Source organism: Schistocerca americana, chromosome X (genome assembly GCF_021461395.2).
Source record: "Schistocerca americana isolate TAMUIC-IGC-003095 chromosome X, iqSchAmer2.1, whole genome shotgun sequence".
NCBI lineage: Eukaryota > Metazoa > Arthropoda > Insecta > Orthoptera > Acrididae > Schistocerca > Schistocerca americana.
Genome location: NC_060130.1, coordinates 52,218,754 through 52,241,483, shown reverse-complemented (window position 1 = coordinate 52,241,483; position 22,730 = coordinate 52,218,754).

Genomic DNA, 22,730 nt, shown 5'->3' with positions numbered 1-22,730 from the left:
CTGTGAGTCCAGTTTTAGATTCCGATGCTTCACTTCAGGTTTACTGTATCCCTTGGACCTTCTTATTGACGATGAAACAGAGAAACTGCATCCGAATTTAGAACAAAAGGCACAATGCCGACTTAAGTACAAGAGGACTGACACTCTCACTTTCTATGATATAAACCTCTCCTGTGAGTCCAGTTTTAGATTCCGATGCTTCACTTCAGGTTTACTGTATCCCTTGTACCTTCTTATTGACGATGAAACACAGAAATAGCATCCGAATTTAATACAAAAGGCACAATGCCGACTTAAGTACAAGAGGACTGACACTCTCACGTTCTATGATTTGAACCTCCACCATGAGTTTAGTTTTAGATTCCGATGCTTAAAATCAGGTTTACTGTATCCCTTGTAACTTCTTATTAACGTTGAAACACAGAAATTGCATCCGAATTTAATACAAAAGGCACAATACCGACTTAAGTACAAGAGGACTGACACTCTAACTTTCTATGATTTGAACCTCTCCTGTGAGTCCAGTTTTAGATTCCGATTCTTCACTTCAGGTTTATTGTATCCCTCAGACCTTCTTATTAACGGTGAAACACAGAAAGTGCATCCGAATTTAATACAAAAGGCACAATGCCGACATAAGTACAAGAGGACTGACACTTTCACTTTCTATGATTTGAACCTCTCCTGTGAGTCCAGTTTTAGTCTCCGATGCTTCACGTCAGGTTTACTGTATCCCTTGGACATTCTTATTGACGATGAAAGACAGAAATTGCAACCGAATTCAATAAAAAAGGCACAATGCCGACTTAAGTACAGGAGGACTGACACTCTAACTTTCAATGATTTGAACCTATCCTGTGAGTCCAGTTTTACATTCCGAAGCTTCACTTCAGGTTTACTGTATACCTCGGAACTTCTTATTGACGATGGAACACAGACATAGCATCGGAATTAAATTCAAAAGGCACAATGCCGACTTAAGTACAAATGGACTGACACTCCAACTATCTATGATATGATCCTCTCCTGTGAGTCCAGTTTCAGATTCCGATGCTTCACGTCAGGTTACCTGTATACCTTGGACTTTCTTATTTACTATGAAACACAGAAATTGCATCCGAATTTAATACAAAAGGCACAGTGCCGACTTAAGTACAAGAGGACTGACACTCTCACCTTCTATGATTTGAACCCCTCCTGTAAGTCCAGTTTCAGATTACGATGCTTCACATCAGGTTTACTGTATACTTTGGACCTTCTTATTGACGTTGAAACACAGAAATTGCATCCGAATTTAATACAAAAGGCACAATGCCGACTTAAGTACAAGAGGACTGACACTCTCACCTTCTATGATTTGACCCTCTCCAGTGAGTCCAGTTTTAGATTCCGATGCTTCACTTCAGGTTTACTGTATACCTTGGACCTTCTAGTTGACGATGAAACACAGAAATTGCATCCGAATTTCATACAAAAGACACAATGCCAACTTACGTACAAGAGGACTGACACTCAAACTTTCTATGATTTGAACCTCTCCTGTGAGTCCAGTTTTAGATTAAGATGCCTCACTTTAGGTTTACTGTATACCTTGTACCTTCTTATTGACGATGAACCACAGAAATTGCATCCGAATTTAATACAAAAGGCACAATGCCGACTTAAGTATCAGATGACTGACCCTATCACCTTCTATTATTTGAACCCCTCCTGTGAGTCCAGTTTTAGATTCCGATGCTTCACTTCAGGTTTACTGTTTAGCTCGGAACTTCTTATTGACGATGAAACACAGAAATTGCATCGGAATTAAATTCAAAAGGCACAATGCCGACTTATGTACAAGAGGACTCACACTACAACATTCTATGATTTGAACCTCTCCTGTGAGTCCAGTTTTAGATTCCGATGCTTCACTTCAGGTTTACTGTATACCTTGGACTTTCTTATTGACAATGAAACACAGAAATAGCATCCGAATTTAATACAAAAGGCACAATGCCGACTTCAGTACAAGAGGACTCACACTATAACATTCTATGATTTGAACCTCTCCTGTGAGTCCAGTTTTAGATTCCGATGCTTTACTTTGGGTTTACTGTATACCTTGGACCTTCCAATTGACGATGAAACACAGAAATTGCACCCGAATTTAATAGAAAAGGCACAATGCCGATTTAAGTACAATAGGACTGACTCTCTAACTTTCTATTATTGGAACCTCTCCTGTGAGTCCAGTTTTAGATTCCGATGCTTCACTTCAGGTTTACTGTATCCCTTGGACCATCTTATTGACGGTGAAACACAGAAATAGCATCCGAATTTAATACAAAGGCACAATGCCGACTTAAGTACAAGAGGACTGACACTCTAACTTTCTATGATTCGAACCTCTACTGTGAGTCCAGTTTTAGATTCCGATGCTTCACTTCAGGTTTACTGTATCCCTTGGACCTTCTTATTGACGATGATACACAGAAATTGCTTCCGAATTTAATACAAAAGGCACAATGCCGACATAAGTACAAGAGGACAGACACTCTAATTTTCTATAATTTGAACTTCTCCTGTGAGTCCAGTTTTGGATTCCGATGCTGCACATCAGGTTTCCTGTATACCTTGGACTTTCTTATTGACAATGAAACACAGAAATTGCATTCGAATTTAATACAAAAGGCACAATGCCGACTTAAGTACAAGAGGACTCACACTATAACATTCTATGATTTGAACCTCTCCTGTGAGTCCAGATTTAGATTCCGATGATTCACTTCAGGTTTACTGTATACCTTGGACCTTCCAATTGACGATGAAACACAGAAATAGCATCCGAATTTAATACAAAAGGCACAATGCCGTCTTAAGTACAAGAGGACTGATACTCTAACTTCCTATGATTTGAACCTCTCCTGTGAGTCCAGTTTTAGATTCCGATGCTTCACTTCAGGTTTACTGTATCCCTTGGAACTCCTTATTGACAATGAAACACAGAAATTGCATCGGAATATAATACAAAAGGCACAATGCCGACTTAAGTGCAAGAGGACTGATACTCTAACTTTCTATGATTTGAACCTCTCCTGTATGTCCAGTTTTAGATTCCGATGCTTCACTTCAGGATTACTGTATCCCTTAGACTTTCTTATTGACGATGAGACACAGAAATTACATCCGAATTTAATACAAAAGGCACAATGCCGACTTAAGTACAAGAGGACTGACTCTCTAACTTCCTATGATTTGAACCTCTGCTGTGAGTCCAGTTTTAGATTCCGAAGCTTCACTTCTGGTTTACTGTACCCCTAGGATCTTCTTATTGACGATGAAATACAGAAATTTCTTCCGAATTTAATACAAAAGGCACAATCCCGACTTAAGTACAAGAGGACTGACACTCTGACTTTCTATGATTTGAACCTCTTCTCTGAGTCCAGTTTTAGATTCCGATGCCTCACTTCAGGTTTCCTGTATACCTTGGAACTTCTTATTGACGATGAAACACAGAAATTGCATCGGAATTAAATTCAAAGCCACAATGCCGACTTAAGTACAAGAGGGCTGACACTCTAATTTTCAATGATTTGAACCTCTCCTGTGAGTTCAGTTTTAGATTCCGATGCTTCACTTCAGGATTACTGTATCCCTTGGACCATCTTTTTGACGATGAAACACAGAAATAGCATCCGAATTTAATACAAAAGGCACAATGTCTATTTACGTACAAGAGGACTGTTACTCTCTCTTTCTATGATTTGAACCTCTGCTGTGAGTCCAGTTTTAGATTCCGATGCTGCACTTCAGGTCTACTGTATCCCTTGGACCTTCTTATTGACGATGAAACACAGAAATTGCATTCAAATTTAATACAAAAGGCACAATGCCGACTTAAGTACAAGAGGACTGACTCTCTAACTTTCTATGATTTGAACCTCTCGTGTGAGTCCAGTTTTAGATTCCGATGCTTCACTTCTGGTTTACTGTATCCCTTGGATCTTCTTATTGACGATGAAACACAGAAATTTCTTCCGAATGTAATACAAAAGGCACAATGCCGACATAAGTACAAGAGTACTGACACTCTCACTTTCTATGATTTGAACCTCTCCTGTGAGCCCAGTTTTAGATTCCGATGCTTCACTTCAGGATTACTGTATAATTTGGACCTACTTATTGACGATGAAACACAGAAACTGCATCCGAATTTAATACAAAAGGCCCAATGCCGACATATGTACAAGAGGACTGACACTCTAACTTTCAATAATTTGAACCTCGCCTGTGAGTCCAGTTTTAGATTCCGATGCTTCACTTCAGGTTTACTGTGTCCCAAGGACCTTCGTATTGACGATGAAACACAGAAATTGCATCGGAATATAATACAAAAGGCACAATGCCGACTTAAGTGCAAGAGGACTGATACTCTAACTTTCTATGATTTGAACCTCTCCTGTATGTCCAGTTTTAGATTCCGATGCTTCACTTCAGGATTACTGTATCCCTTAGACTTTCTTATTGACGATGAGACACAGAAATTACATCCGAATTTAATACAAAAGGCACAATGCCGACTTAAGTACAAGAGGACTGACTCTCTAACTTCCTATGATTTGAACCTCTGCTGTGAGTCCAGTTTTAGATTCCGAAGCTTCACTTCTGGTTTACTGTAAGCCTAGGATCTTCTTATTGACGATGAAATACAGAAATTTCTTCCGAATTTAATACAAAAGGCACAATCCCGACTTAAGTACAAGAGGACTGACACTCTGACTTTCTATGATTTGAACCTCTTCTGTGAGTCCAGTTTTAGATTCCGATGCCTCACTTCAGGTTTCCTGTATACCTTGGAACTTCTTATTGACGATGAAACACAGAAATTGCATCGGAATTAAATTCAAAGCCACAATGCCGACTTAAGTACAAGAGGGCTGACACTCTAACTTTCAATGATTTGAACCTCTCCTGTGAGTTCAGTTTTAGATTCCGATGCTTCACTTCAGGTTTACTGTATCCCTTGGACCATCTTTTTGACGATGAAACACAGAAATAGCATCCGAATTTACTACAAAAGGCACAATGCCTATTTACGTACAAGAGGACTGTTACTCTCTCTTTCTATGATTTGAACCTCTGCTGTGAGTCCAGTTTTAGATTCCGATGCTGCACTTCAGGTCTACTGTATCCCTTGGACCTTCTTATTGACGATGAAACACAGAAATTGCATCCAAATTTAATACAAAAGGCACAATGCCGACTTAAGTACAAGAGGACTGACTCTCTAACTTTCTATGATTTGAACCTCTCGTGTGAGTCCAGTTTTAGATTCCGATGCTTCACTTCTGGTTTACTGTATCCCTTGGATCTTCTTATTGACGATGAAACACAGAAATTTCTTCCGAATGTAATACAAAAGGCACAATGCCGACATAAGTACAAGAGTACTGACACTCTCACTTTCTATGATTTGAACCTCTCGTGTGAGTCCAGTTTTAGATTCCGATGCTTCACTTCAGCTTTACTGTATCCCTTGTACCTTCTTATTGACGATGAAACACAGAAATTGCATCCGAATATAATATAAAAGGCACAATGCCGACCTAAGTACAAGAGGACTGACACACTAAATTTCTAAGATTTGAACCTCTCCATTGTGTCCAGTTTTAGATCCCGATGCTTCACTTCAGGTTTCCTGTATATCTTGGACCTCGTTATTGACGATGAAACACATTAATTGCATCCGAATTTAATACAAAAGGCACAATGACGACTTAAATACAAGAGAACTGACACTCTCACTTTCTATAATTGGAACCTCTTCTGTGAGTCCAGTTTTAGATTCCGATGCTTCACTTCAGCTTTACTGTTTCCCTTGTACCTTCTTATTGACGATGAAACACAGAAATTGCATCCGAATTTAATATAAAAGGCACAATGCCGCCCTAAGTACAAGAGGACTGACACTTTAACTTTCAATAATTTGAACCTCGCCTGTGAGTCCTGTTTTAGATACCGATGCTTCACTTCAGGTTAACTGTATCCCTAGGCCCTTCGTATTGACGATGAAACACAGAAATTGCATCCGAATTGAATACAAAAGGCACAATGACGACTTAAATACAAGAGGACTGATACTCTAACTTTCTATGATTTGAACCTCTCCTGTAAGTCCAGTTTTAGATTCCGATGCTTCACTTCAGGTTTCCTGTATACCTTGGACCTTGTCATTAACGGTGAAACACAGAAATTGCATCCGAATTTAATACAAAAGGCATAATGCCGACTTAAGTACAAGGGGACTGACATTCTAACTATCTATGATTAGAACCTCTCCTGTGACTCCAGTTTTTGATTCCGATGCTTCACTTCAGGTTTACTGTATCCCATGAACCTTCTTATTGACGATGAAACACAGAAATTGCATCCGAATTTAATACAAAAGGCACAATTCCGACTTAAGTACAAGAGGACTGACAACTTCTCTTTCTATGATTTGAACCTCTCCCGTGAGTCCAGTTTTAGATTCCGATGCTTCACTTCAGGCTTACTGTATCCCTTGTACCTTCTTATTAACGATGAAGCACAGATATTGCATCCGAATTTAATACAAAAGGCACAATGCCGACTTAAGTACAAGAGGACTGACACTCTAACTTCCTTTGTATTGAATCTCTCCTGTGAGTCCAGTTTTAGGTTCGGATGCTTCCCTTCAGGTTTCCTGTATACCTTGGACTTTCTAATTGACTGTGAAACACAGAAATTGCATCCGAATTTAATACAAAAGGCACAATGCCGACTTAAGTACAAGAGGACTGACACTCTAACTTTCTATGATTTTAACCTCTCCTGTGAGTCCAGTTTTAGATTCCAATGCCTCACTTCAGGTTTACTGTATCCCTTGGACCTTCTTATTGACGATGAAACACAGAAATTGCATCGAAATTTAATACAAAAGGCACAATGCCGACTTAAGTACAAGAGGACTGACACTCTAACTTTCAATAATTTGAACCTCTCCTGTGAGTCCAGTTTTAGATTCCGATGCTTCACTTCAGGTTTACTGTATCCCTTGGACCTTCGTCTTGACGATGAAACACAGAAATTGCATCCGAATTTAATACAGAAGGCACTATGCCGACTTAAGTACAAGAGGACTGACACTCTAACTTTTTATGATTTGAACCTCTCCTGTGAGTCCAGTTTTTGATTCCGGTGCTTCACTTCAGGTTTCCTGTATACCTTGGACTTTCTTATTGCATATGAAACACAGAAATTGCATCCGAATTTAATACAAAAGGCACAATGCCGACTTAAGTACAAGGGGACTGACACTCTAACATTCTATGATTTGAACCTCTCCTGAGAGCCCAGTTTTAGATTCCGATGCTTCACTTGAGGTTTACTGTATCCCTTGGACCATCTTATTGACGATGAAACACAGAAATTGCATCCGAATTTAATACAAAAGGCACATAGCCGACTTAAGTACAAGGGGACTGACACTCTCACTTTCTATGATTTGAACCTCTCCTTTGAGTCCAGTTCTAGATTTCGATGCTTCACTTCAGGTTTACTGTATCCCTTGTACCTTCTTATTGACGATGAAATACAGAAATTGCATTGGAATTTAATACAAAAGACACTATGCCGACTTAAGTACAAGAGGACTGACACTCTAACTTTCAATAATTTGAACCTCGCCTGTGAGTCCAGTTGTAGATTCCTATGCTTCACTTCAGGTTTACCGTTTCCCTAGGACCTTCGTATTGACGATGAAACACAGAAATTGCATCCGAATTTAAAACAAAAGCACAATGCCGACTTAAGTACAAGAGGACTGATACTCTAACTTTCTATGATTTGAACCTCTGCTGTGAGTCCAGTTTTAGATTCCGAAGCTTCACTTCTGGTTTACTGTATCCCTAGGATCTTCTTATTGACGATGAAATACAGAAATTTCTTCCGAATTTAATACAAAAGGCACAATCCCGACTTAAGTACAAGAGGACTGACACTCTGACTTTCTATGATTTGAACTTCTCCTGTGAGACCAGTTTTAGATTCCGATGATTCACTTCAGATTTCCTGTATACCTATGACTTTCTTATTGACGATGATACACAGAAATTACATCAAAATTTAATACAAAAGGCACAATGCCGTCTTAAGTACAAGAGTACTGACACGCTCACTTTCTATGATTTGAACCTCTCCTGTGAGTCCAGTTTTAGATTCCGATGGTTCACTTCAGGATTACTGTATAATTTGGACCTTCTTATTGACGATGAAACACAGAAATTGCATGCGAATATAATACAAAAGGCACAATGCCGACATTAGTACAAGAGGACTGACACTCTAACTTTCTATGATTTGAACTTCTCCTGTGAGTCCAGTTTTAGATTCCGATGCTTCACTTCAGGTTTACTGTATCACTTGAATCTTGTTATTGACGATGAAACACAAAAATTGCATCCGAATTTAATACAAAAGGCACAATGCCGACTTAAGTACAAGAGGACTGACACTCTAACTTTCTATGATTTGAACCTCTCCTGTAAGTCCAGTTTTAGATTCCGATGCTTCACTTCCGGTTAACTGTATCCCTTGGACCTTCTTATTGACGATGAGACACAGAAATTGCATCCGAATTTAATACAAAAGGCACAATGCCGACTTAAGTACAAAAGGACTTACTCTCTAACTTTCTATGATTTGAACCTCTCCTGTGAGTCCAGTTTTAGATTCCGATTCTTCACTTCTGGTTTACTGTATCCCTTGGACCTTCTTATTGACGATGAAACACAGAGATTTCTTCCGAATTTAATACAAAAGGCACAATGCCGACTTACGTAAAAGAGGACTGACACTCTGACTTTCTATGATTTGGACCTCTCCTGTGAGTCCAGTTTTAGATTCCGATGCTTCACTTCTGGTTTGCTGTATACCTTGGAACTTGTTATTGACGATGAAACACAGAAATTGCATCGGAAATAAATTCAAAAGGCACAATGCCAACTTAAGTACAAGAGTACTGACACCCTAACTTTCTATGATTTGAACCTCTCCTGTGAGTCCAGTTGTAGATTCGGATGCTTCACTTCAGGTTTACTGTATCCCTTGGACCATCTTTTTGACGATGAAACACAGAAATTGCATCCGAATTTAATACATAAGGCACATAACCGACTTAAGTACAAGTGGACTGACTCTCTCACTTTCTATGATTTGAACCACTCCTGTGAGTCCAGTTCTAGATTCCGATGCTTCACTTCAGGTTTACTGTATCCCTTGTACCTTCTTATTGACGATGAAGCACAGAAATTGCATTGGAATTTAATACAAAAGGCACTATGCCGACTTAAGTACAAGAGGACTGACACTCTAACTTTCAATAATTTGAACCTCGCCTGTGAGTCCAGTTTTAGATTCCGATGCTTCACTTCAGGTTTACTGTATCCCTAGGACCTTCGTATTGACGATGAAACACAGAAATTGCGTCCGAATTTAATACAAAAGGCACAATGCCGACTTAAGTACAAGAGGACTGATACTCTAACTATCTATGATTTGAACCTCTGCTGTGAGTCCAGTTTTCGATTCCGATGCTGCACTTCAGGTCTACTGTATCCCTTGGACCTTCTTATTGACGATGAAACACAGAAATTGCATCCAAATTTAATACAAAAGGCACGATGCCGACTTAAGTACAAGAGGACTGACACTCTCACATTCTATAATTGGAACCTCTTCTGTGAGTCCAGTTTTAGATTCCGATGCTTCACTTCAGCTTTACTGTATCCCTTGGACCTTCTTCTTGACGATGAAACACAGAAATTGCATCCGAAATTAATACAATAGGCACAATGCCGACTTAAGTACAAGGGGACTGACACTCTAACTATCTATGATTTGAACCTCTCCTGTGACTCCAGTTTTTGATTCCGATGCTTCACTTCAGGTTTACTGTATCCCATGGACCTTCTTATTGACGATGAAACACAGAAATTGCATCCGAATTTAATACAAAAGGCACAATTCCGACTTAAGTACAAGAGGACTGACACCCTCTCTTTCTATGATTTGAACCTCTCCCGTGAGTCCAGTTTTAGATTCCGATGCTTCACTTCAGGTTTACTGTATCCCTTGTACCTTCTTATTAACAATGAAGCACAGATATTGCATCCGAATTTAATACAAAAGGCACAATGCCGACTTAAGTACAAGAGGACTGACACTCTAACTTCCTATGTATTGAACCTCTCCTGTGAGTCCAGTTTTAGGTTCGGATGCTTCACTTCAGGTTTCCTGTATACCGTGGACCTTCTTATTGACTATGAAACACAGAAATTGCATCCGAATTTAATACAAAAGGCACAATGCCGACTTCAGTACAAGAGGACTGACACTCTCACTTTCTATGATTTGAACCTCTCCCGTGAGTCCAGTTTTAGATTCCGATGCCTCACTTCAGGTTTACTGTATCCCCTGTACCTTCTTATTAACGATGAAACACAGAAATTGCATCCGAATTTAATACAAAAGGCACAATGCCGACTTCAGTACAAGAGGACTGACACTCTCACCTTCTATGATTTGAACCTCTCCTGTGAGTCCAGTTTTAGTTTCCGTGGCCTCCCTTCAGGTTTACTGTATCCCTTGGACCTTCTTATTGACGATTAAACACAGAAATTGCATCGGAATTTAATACAAAAGGCACAATGCCCACTTAAGTACAAGTGGACTGACACTCTAACATTCTATGATTGAACCTCTCCTGAGAGTCCAGTTTTAGATTCCGATGCTTCACTTCAGGTTTACTGTATTCCTTGGACCTTCTTATTGACGATGAGACACAGAAATTGCATCCGAATTTAATACAAAAGGCACAATGCCGACTTAAGTACAAGAGGACTTACTCTCTAACTTTCTATGATTTGAACCTCTCCTGTGAGTCCAGTTTTAGATTCCGATGCTTTACTTCTGGTTTATTTTATCCCTTGGACCTTCTTATTGATGATGAAACACAGAGATTTCTTCCGAATTTAATACAAAAGGCACAATGCCGACTTAAGTACAAGAGGACTGACACTCTGACTTTCTATGATTTGGACCTCTCCTGTGAGTCCAGTTTTAGATTCCGATGCTTCACCTCTGGTTTGCTGTATACCTTGGATCTTGTTATTTACGATGAAACACAGAAATTGCATCCGAATTTAATACAAAAGGCACAATGCCGACTTAAGTACAAGAGGACTGACACTCTAACTTTCTATGATTTGAACCTCTCCTGTGAGTCCTGTTATAGATTCCGATTCTTCACTTCAGGTTTACTGTATCCCTTGGACCTTCTTATTAACGATGAAACACAGAAATTGCATCCGAATTTAATACAAAAGGCACAGTGCCGACCTAAGTACAAGAGGACTGACACTCTAACATTCTATGATTTGAACCTCTCCCATGAGTCCAGTTTTAGTTTCAGATGCTTCACTTCCGGTTTACTGTATCCCTTGGACCTTCTTATTGACGATGAAAGACAGAAATTGCAACCGAATTTAATACAAAAGCCACAATGCCGACTTATTTACAGGAGGACTGACACTCTAACTTTCAATGATTTGAACCTATCCTGTGAGTCCAGTTTAAATTCCGATGCTTCACTTCAGGTATACTGTATCTCTTGGAATTCGTATTGACGATGAAACACAGAAATTGCATCCGAATTTAATAAAAAAGGCACAATGCCGCCTGAAGAACATTGGGACTGACACACTAACTTTCTATGATTTGAACCTCTCGTGTGAGTCCAGTTTTAGATACCGATGCTTCACTTCAGGTTTACTGTATACCTCGGAACTTCTTATTGACGATGGAACACAGAAATAGCATCGGAATTAAATTCAAAAGGCACATTGCCGACATAAGTACAAGAGGACAGACACTCCAACTTTCTATGATTTGAACCTCTCCTGTGAGTCCAGTTTTAGATTCCGATGCTTCACTTCAGGTTTACTGTATCCCTTGGACCTTCTTATTGACGATGAAACACAGAAACTGCATCCGAATTTAATACGAAAGGCACAATGCCGACTTAAGTACAAGAGGCCTGACACTCTCACTTTCTATGATTGGAACCTCTAGTGTGAGTCCAGTTTTAGATTCCGATGCTTCACTTCAGGTTTACTGTATCCCATGGGGCTCCTTATTGACGATGAAACACAGAAATTGCATCCGAAATTAATACAAAAGGCAGAATGCCGACTTAAGTACAAGAGGACTGACACTCTCACTTTCTATGATTTGAACCTCTCCCGTGAGTCCAGTTTTAGATTCCGATGCTTCACTTCAGGTTTACTGTATCCCCTGTACCTTCTTATTAACGATGAAACACAGAAATTGCATCCGAATTTAATACAAAAGGCACAATGCCGACTTAAGTACAAGAGGACTGACACTATCACCTTCTTTGATTTGAACCTCTCCTGTGAGTCCAGTTTTAGTTTCCGTGGCCTCCCTTCAGGTTTACTGTATCCCTTGGACCTTCTTATTGACGATAAAACACAGAAATTGCATCGGAATTTAATACAAAAGGCACAATGCCCACTTAAGTACAAGAGGACTGACACTCTAACATTCTATGATTGAACCACTCCTGAGAGTCCAGTTTTAGATTCCGATGCTTCACTTGAGGTTTACTGTATCCCTTGGACCATCTTATTGACGATGAAACACAGAAATTGCATCCGAATTTAATACAAAAGGCACAATGCCGACTTACGTACAAGGGGACTGACACTCTCACTTTCTATGATTTTAACCTCTCCTGTGAGTCCAGTTCTAGATTCCGATGCTTCACGTCAGGTTTACTGTATCCCTTGTACCTTCTTATTGACGATGAAACACAGATATTGCATCTGAATTTAATAGAAAAGGCACAATGCCGACTTAAGTACAAGAGGACTGACTCTCTAACTTTCAATAATTTGAACCTCGCCTGTGAGTCCAGTTTTAGATTCCGATGCTTCACTTCAGGTTTCCTGTATTCCTTGGACTTTCTTATTGACTATGAAACACAGAAATTGCATCCAAACTTAATACAAATGGCACAATGCCGACTTAAGTACAAGCAGACTGACACTCTCACTTTCTATGATTTGAACCTCTCTTGTGAGACCAGTTTTAGATTCCGATGCTTCACTTCAAGTTTACTGTATCCCTTGTACCTTCTTATTGACGATGAAACACAGAAGTTGCATCCGAATTTAATACAAAAGGCCCAATAACGACTTAAGTACAAGAGGACTGACACTCTCACTTTCTATGATTTGAACCTCTCCTGTAAGTCCAGTTTTAGATTCCGATGTTTCACTTCAGGTTTGCTGTATACCTTGGAACTTGTTATTGACGATGAAACACAGAAATTGCATTCGAATTTAATGCAAAAGGCACAATGCCGACTTAAGTACAAGAGGACTGACACTCTCACTTTCTATGGATTGATCCTCTCCCATGAGTCCAGTTTTAGATTCCGATGCTTCACTTCAGGTTTGCTGTATGCCTTGTACCTTCTTATTAACGATGATTCACAGAAATTGCATCCGAATTTAATACAAAAGGCACAATGCCAACGTAAGCACAAGCGGATTGACACTCTCACCTTCTATGATTTGAACCTCTCCTGTGAGTCCAGTTTTAGATTCCGATTCTTCACTTCAGGTTTACTGTATCCCTTGGACCTTCTTATTAACGATGAAACACAGAAATTGCATCCGAATTTAATACAAAAGGCAGAATGCCGACTTAAGTACAAGAGGACTGAGACTCTAACATTCTATGATTTGAACCTCTCCTGTGAGTACAGTTTTAGATTCCTTTGCTTCACTTCAGGTTTAAGGTATCCCTTGGACCTTCTTATTGACGATGAAACACAGAAATTGCATCCGAATTTAATACAAAAGGCACAACGCCGACTTAAGTACAAGAGGACTGACACTCTCACTATCTATGATTTGAACCTCTCCCATGAGTCCAGTTTTAGTTTCAGATGCCTCACTTTAGGTTTACTGTATCCCTTGGACCTTCTTATTGACGATGAAAGACAGAAAAAGCAACCGAATTTGATACAAAAGGCACAATGCCGACTTAAGTACAAGTGGACTGACACTCTCACTTTCTATGATTTGAACCTCTCCCATGAGTCCAGTTTTAGATTCCGATGTTTCACTTCAGGTTTACTGTATGCCTTGTATCTTCTTATTTACGATGATACACAGAAATTGCTTTCGAATTTAATACAAAAGGCACAATGCCAACGTAAGCACAAGAGGACTGACACTCTCACCTTCTATGATTTGAACCTCTCCTGTGAGTCCAGTTTTAGATTCCGATGCTTCACTTCAGGTTTACTGTATACCTCGGAACTTCTTATTGACGATGGAACACAGAAATAGCATCGGGATTAAATTCCAAAGGCACATTGCCGACATAAGTACAAGAGGACTGACACACCAACTTTCTATGATTTGAACCTCTCCTGTGAGTCCAGTTTTAGATTCCGATGCTTCACTTCAGGTTTACTGTATCCCTCGGACCTTCTTATTGACGATGAAACACAGAAACTGCATCCGAATTTAATACGAAAGGCACAATGCCGACTTAAGTACAAGAGGACTGACACTCTCACTTTCTATGATTTAAACCTCTCCTGTGAGTCCAGTTTTAGATTCCGTTGCTTCACTTCAGGTTTACTGTATCCCTTGTACCCTCTTATTAGTGATGAAACACAGAAATTGCATCCGAATTTATTACAAAAGGCACAATGCCGACTTAAGGACAAGAGGACATACACTCTAACTTTCTATGATTTAAACCTCTCCTGTGAGTCCAGTTTCAGATTCCGATGCATCACTTCAGGTACCTGTATACCTTGGACTTTCCCATTGACTATGAAACATAGAAGTTGCATCCGAATTTAATACAAAAGGCACAATGCCGACTTAAGTACAAGAAGACTGACACTCTCACTTTCTATGATTTGAACCTCTCCTGTGAGTCCAGTTTTAGATTCCGATGCTTCACTTCAGGTTTACTGTATACCTTGGACCTTCTTATTGACGATGAAAGACAGAAATTGCAACCGAATTTAATACAAAAGCCACAATGCCGACTTATTTACAGGAGGACTGACACTCTAACTTTCAATGATTTGAACCTATCCTGTGAGTCCAGTTTAAATTCCGATGCTTCACTTCAGGTATACTGTATCTCTTGGAATTCGTATTGACGATGAAACACAGAAATTGCATCCGAATTTAATAAAAAAGGCACAATGCCGCCTGAAGAACATTGGGACTGACACACTAACTTTCTATGATTTGAACCTCTCGTGTGAGTCCAGTTTTAGATACCGATGCTTCACTTCAGGTTTACTGTATACCTCGGAACTTCTTATTGACGATGGAACACAGAAATAGCATCGGAATTAAATTCAAAAGGCACATTGCCGACATAAGTACAAGAGGACAGACACTCCAACTTTCTATGATTTGAACCTCTCCTGTGAGTCCAGTTTTAGATTCCGATGCTTCACTTCAGGTTTACTGTATCCCTTGGACCTTCTTATTGACGATGAAACACAGAAACTGCATCCGAATTTAATACGAAAGGCACAATGCCGACTTAAGTACAAGAGGCCTGACACTCTCACTTTCTATGATTGGAACCTCTAGTGTGAGTCCAGTTTTAGATTCCGATGCTTCACTTCAGGTTTACTGTATCCCATGGGGCTCCTTATTGACGATGAAACACAGAAATTGCATCCGAAATTAATACAAAAGGCAGAATGCCGACTTAAGTACAAGAGGACTGACACTCTCACTTTCTATGATTTGAACCTCTCCCGTGAGTCCAGTTTTAGATTCCGATGCTTCACTTCAGGTTTACTGTATCCCCTGTACCTTCTTATTAACGATGAAACACAGAAATTGCATCCGAATTTAATACAAAAGGCACAATGCCGACTTAAGTACAAGAGGACTGACACTATCACCTTCTTTGATTTGAACCTCTCCTGTGAGTCCAGTTTTAGTTTCCGTGGCCTCCCTTCAGGTTTACTGTATCCCTTGGACCTTCTTATTGACGATAAAACACAGAAATTGCATCGGAATTTAATACAAAAGGCACAATGCCCACTTAAGTACAAGAGGACTGACACTCTAACATTCTATGATTGAACCACTCCTGAGAGTCCAGTTTTAGATTCCGATGCTTCACTTGAGGTTTACTGTATCCCTTGGACCATCTTATTGACGATGAAACACAGAAATTGCATCCGAATTTAATACAAAAGGCACAATGCCGACTTACGTACAAGGGGACTGACACTCTCACTTTCTATGATTTTAACCTCTCCTGTGAGTCCAGTTCTAGATTCCGATGCTTCACGTCAGGTTTACTGTATCCCTTGTACCTTCTTATTGACGATGAAACACAGATATTGCATCTGAATTTAATAGAAAAGGCACAATGCCGACTTAAGTACAAGAGGACTGACTCTCTAACTTTCAATAATTTGAACCTCGCCTGTGAGTCCAGTTTTAGATTCCGATGCTTCACTTCAGGTTTCCTGTATTCCTTGGACTTTCTTATTGACTATGAAACACAGAAATTGCATCCAAACTTAATACAAATGGCACAATGCCGACTTAAGTACAAGCAGACTGACACTCTCACTTTCTATGATTTGAACCTCTCTTGTGAGACCAGTTTTAGATTCCGATGCTTCACTTCAAGTTTACTGTATCCCTTGTACCTTCTTATTGACGATGAAACACAGAAGTTGCATCCGAATTTAATACAAAAGGCCCAATAACGACTTAAGTACAAGAGGACTGACACTCTCACTTTCTATGATTTGAACCTCTCCTGTAAGTCCAGTTTTAGATTCCGATGTTTCACTTCAGGTTTGCTGTATACCTTGGAACTTGTTATTGACGATGAAACACAGAAATTGCATTCGAATTTAATGCAAAAGGCACAATGCCGACTTAAGTACAAGAGGACTGACACTCTCACTTTCTATGGATTGATCCTCTCCCATGAGTCCAGTTTTAGATTCCGATGCTTCACTTCAGGTTTGCTGTATGCCTTGTACCTTCTTATTAACGATGATTCACAGAAATTGCATCCGAATTTAATACAAAAGGCACAATGCCAACGTAAGCACAAGCGGATTGACACTCTCACCTTCTATGATTTGAACCTCTCCTGTGAGTCCAGTTTTAGATTCCGATTCTTCACTTCAGGTTTACTGTATCCCTTGGACCTTCTTATTAACGATGAAACACAGAAATTGCATCCGAATTTAATACAAAAGGCAGAATGCCGACTTAAGTACAAGAGGACTGAGACTCTAACATTCTATGATTTGAACCTCTCCTGTGAGTACAGTTTTAGATTCCTTTGCTTCACTTCAGGTTTAAGGTATCCCTTGGACCTTCTTATTGACGATGAAACACAGAAATTGCATCCGAATTTAATACAAAAGGCACAACGCCGACTTAAGTACAAGAGGACTGACACTCTCACTATCTATGATTTGAACCTCTCCCATGAGTCCAGTTTTAGTTTCAGATGCCTCACTTTAGGTTTACTGTATCCCTTGGACCTTCTTATTGACGATGAAAGACAGAAAAAGCAACCGAATTTGATACAAAAGGCACAATGCCGACTTAAGTACAAGTGGACTGACACTCTCACTTTCTATGATTTGAACCTCTCCCATGAGTCCAGTTTTAGATTCCGATGTTTCACTTCAGGTTTACTGTATGCCTTGTATCTTCTTATTTACGATGATACACAGAAATTGCTTTCGAATTTAATACAAAAGGCACAATGCCAACGTAAGCACAAGAGGACTGACACTCTCACCTTCTATGATTTGAACCTCTCCTGTGAGTCCAGTTTTAGATTCCGATGCTTCACTTCAGGTTTACTGTATACCTCGGAACTTCTTATTGACGATGGAACACAGAAATAGCATCGGGATTAAATTCCAAAGGCACATTGCCGACATAAGTACAAGAGGACTGACACACCAACTTTCTATGATTTGAACCTCTCCTGTGAGTCCAGTTTTAGATTCCGATGCTTCACTTCAGGTTTACTGTATCCCTCGGACCTTCTTATTGACGATGAAACACAGAAACTGCATCCGAATTTAATACGAAAGGCACAATGCCGACTTAAGTACAAGAGGACTGACACTCTCACTTTCTATGATTTAAACCTCTCCTGTGAGTCCAGTTTTAGATTCCGTTGCTTCACTTCAGGTTTACTGTATCCCTTGTACCCTCTTATTAGTGATGAAACACAGAAATTGCATCCGAATTTATTACAAAAGGCACAATGCCGACTTAAGGACAAGAGGACATACACTCTAACTTTCTATGATTTAAACCTCTCCTGTGAGTCCAGTTTCAGATTCCGATGCATCACTTCAGGTACCTGTATACCTTGGACTTTCCCATTGACTATGAAACATAGAAGTTGCATCCGAATTTAATACAAAAGGCACAATGCCGACTTAAGTACAAGAAGACTGACACTCTCACTTTCTATGATTTGAACCTCTCCTGTGAGTCCAGTTTTAGATTCCGATGCTTCACTTCAGGTTTACTGTATACCTTGGACCCTCTTATTGACGATGAAACACAGAAATTGCATCGGAATTTAATACAAAAGGCACAATGCCATCTTAAGTACTAGAGGACTGACACCCAAACTATCTATGATTTGAACGTCTCCTGTGAGTCCAGTTTTAGATTCCGATGCTTCACTTCAGGTGTACTGTATCCCTTGGACCTTGTTATTGACGATGAAACACAGAACCTGCATCCGAATTGAATACAAAAGGCACAATGCCGACTAAAGTAACAGAGGACTGACACTCTAACTTTCTATGAATTAAACCTCTCCTGTGAGTCCACTTTTAGATTCCGATGCTACACTTCAGATTTACTGTATCCCTTGGACCTTCTTATTGACGATGATACACAGAAATTGCTTCCGAATTTAATACAAAAGGCATAATGTCGATAAAGTACAAGAGGACTGACACTCAAAATTTCTACAATTTGAACATCTCCTGTGAGTCCAGTTTTAGGTTCCGATGCTTCACTTCAGGTTTACTGTATCCCTTGGACCTTCTTATTGACGATGAAACACAAAAATTGCATCCGAATTTAATACAAAAGGCACAATGCCGAATTAAGTACAAGAGGACTGAGACTCTAACTTTCTATGATTTGAACTTCTCCTGTGAGTCCAGTTTTAGATTCCGATGCTTCACTTCAGGTTTACTGTATCCCTTGGAACTCCTTATTGCCAATGAAACACAGAAATTGCATCCGAATTTAATACAAAAGGCACAATGCCGACTTAAGTACAAGAGGACTGACACTCTAACTTTTTATGATTTGAACCTCTCCTGTGGGTCCAGTTATAGATTCCGATTCTTCACTTCAGGTTTACTGTATCCCTTGGACCTTCATATTAACGATGAAACACAGAAATTGCATCCGAATTTAATACAAAAGGCACAATGCCGACTTAAGTACAAGAGGACTGACACTCTAACATTCTATGATTTGAACCTCTCCTGTGAGTCCAGTTTTAGATTCCGATGCTTCACTTCAGGTTTTACGGTATATCTTGGACCTTCTTATTGACGATGAAACACAGAAATTGCATCCGAATTTAATACAAAAGGCACATTGCCGACTTTAGTGCAAGTGGACTGACACTCTCACTTTCTATGATTTGAACCTCTCCCATGAGTCCAGTTGTAGTTTCCGATGCTTCACTTCAGGTTTACTGTATCCCTTGGACCTTCTTATTGACGATGAAAGTCAGAAATTGCAACCGAATTTAATACAATGGGCACAATGCCGACTTAAGTACAGGAGGACTGACACTCTATCTTTCAATGATTTGAACTTATCCTATGAGTCCAGTTTTAGATTCCGATGCTTCACTTCAGGTTTACTGTATCCCTTGGACCTTTGTATTGAAGATGAAACACAGAAATTGCATCTGACTTTAATAAAAAAGGCACAATGCCGACTTAAGAACAAGAGGACTGACACTCTCACTTTCTATGATTTAAACCTCTCCTGTGAGTCCAGTTTTAGATTCCGTTGCTTCACTTCAGGTTTACTGTATCCCTTGTACCTTCTTATTAGTGATGAAACACAGAAATTGCATCCGAATTTATTACAAAAGGCACAATGCCGACTTAAGTACAAGAGGACAGACACTCTAACTTTCTATGATTTGAACCTCTCCTGTGAGTCCAGTTTCAGATTCCGATGCTTCACTTCAGGTTACCTGTATACCTTGGACCTTCTTATTGACTATGAAACACAGAAATTGCATCCGAATTTAATACAAAAGGCACTATGCCGACTTAAGTACAAGAGGACTGACACTCTCACTTTCTATGATGTGAACCTCTCCTGTGAGTCCAGTTTTAGATTCCGATGCTATCACTTCAGGTTTACTGTATTCCTTGGACCTTCTTATTGACGATGAAACACAGAAACTGCATCGGAATTTAATACAAAAGGCACAATGCCATCTTAAGTACAAGAGGACTGACACTCTCACCTTCTATGATTTGAACCTCTCCTGTGAGTCCAGTTTTAGATTCAGATGCTTCACTTCCGGTTTACTGTTTACCTCGGAACTTCTTATTGACGATGAAACACAGAAATTACATCGGAATTAAATTCAAAAGGCACAATACCGACCTATGTACAAGAGGACTGACACTCTAACTATCTATGGTTTGAACGTCTCCTGTGAGTCCAGTTTTGGATTCCGAAGCTTCACTTCAGGTTTACTGCATCTCTTGGACCTTCTTATTGACGATGAAACACAGAAACTGCATCCGAATTTAATACAAAAGGCACAATACCGACTAAAGTACAAGAGGACTGACACTCTAACTTTCTATGAATTGAACCACTCCTGTGAGTCCACTTTTAGATTCCGATGCTTCACTTTAGATTTACTGTATCCCTTGGACCTTCTTTTTGACGATGATACACAGAAATTGCTTCCGAATTTAATACAAAAGGCACAATGTCGACTTAAGTACAAGAGGACTGACACACTCTTTTTCTATTATTTTAACCTCTCCCGTGAGTCCAGTTTTAGATTCCGATGCTTCACTACAGGGTTACTGTATCCCTTATACCTTCTTATTGACGATGAAACACAGAAATTGCATCCGAATTTAATACAATGGGCACAATGCCGACATAAGTACAAGAGGACTGACACTCTAATTTTCTATAATTTGAACTTCTCCTGTGAGTCCAGGTTTAGATTCCGATGCTTCAATACAGGTTTCCTGTATACCTTGGACTTTCTTTTTGACAATGAAACACAGAAATTGCATCTGAATTTAATACAAAAGGCACAATGCCGACTTAAGTACAAGAGGACTCACACTATAACATTCTATGATTTTAACCTCTTTTGTGAGTCCACTTTTAGATTCCGATGCTTCACTTCAGGTTTACTGTATACCTTGGAGCTTCCAATTGAAGATGAAACACAGAAATTGCATCCGAATTTAATACAAAATGCACAATGCCGACTTAAGTACAAGAAGACTGACACTCTCACTTTCAATGATTGGAAACTCTCCTGTGAGTAAAGTTTTAGATTCCGATGCTTCAATTCGGGTTTACTGTATCCCTTGGACCATCTTATTGACGATGAAACACAGAAATAGCATCCGAATTTAATACAAAGGGCACAATGCCGTCTTAAGTACAAAAGGACTGATACTTTAACTTTCTATGATTTGAACCTCTCCTGTGAGTCCAGTTTCAGATTCCGATGCTTCACTTCAGGTTTACTGTATCCCTTGGACATTCTTATTGACGATGAAACACAAAAATTGCATCCGAATTTAATACAAAGGCACAATGCCGACTTAAGTACAAGAGGACTGACACTCTAACTTTCTATGATTTGAACCTCTCCTGTGAGTCCAGTTTTAGATTCCGATGCTTCACTTCAGGTTTACTGTATCCCTTGTACCTTCTTATTGACGATGATACACAGAAATTGCTTCCGAATTTAATACAAAAGGCACAATGTCGACTTAAGTACAAGAGGACTGACACTCTCACTTTCTATTATTTTAACCTCTCCCGTGACTCCAGTTTTAGATTCTGATGCTTCACTTCAGGTTTACTGTATCCCTTGTACCTTCTTATTGACGATGAAACACAGACATTTCATCCGAATTTAATACAAAAGGCACAATTCCGACTTAAGTACAAGAGGAATGACACTCTAACTTTCTATGATTTGAACCTCTTCTGTGAGTCTAGTTTTAGATTCCGATGCTTCACTTCAGGTTTACTGTATACCTCGGAACTTCTTATTGACGATGGAACTCAGATATCGCATCGGAATTAAATTCAAATGGCACAATGCCGACTTAAGTACAAGAGGACTAACACTCCAACTTTCTATGATGTGAACCTCTCCTGTGAGTCCAGTTTTAGATTCCGATGCTTCACTTCAGGTTTACTGTATCCCTTGGACCTTCTTATTGACGATGAAACAGAGAAACTGCATCCGAATTTAGAACAAAAGGCACAATGCCGACTTAAGTAAAAGAGGACTGACACTCTCACTTTCTATGATATAAACCTCTC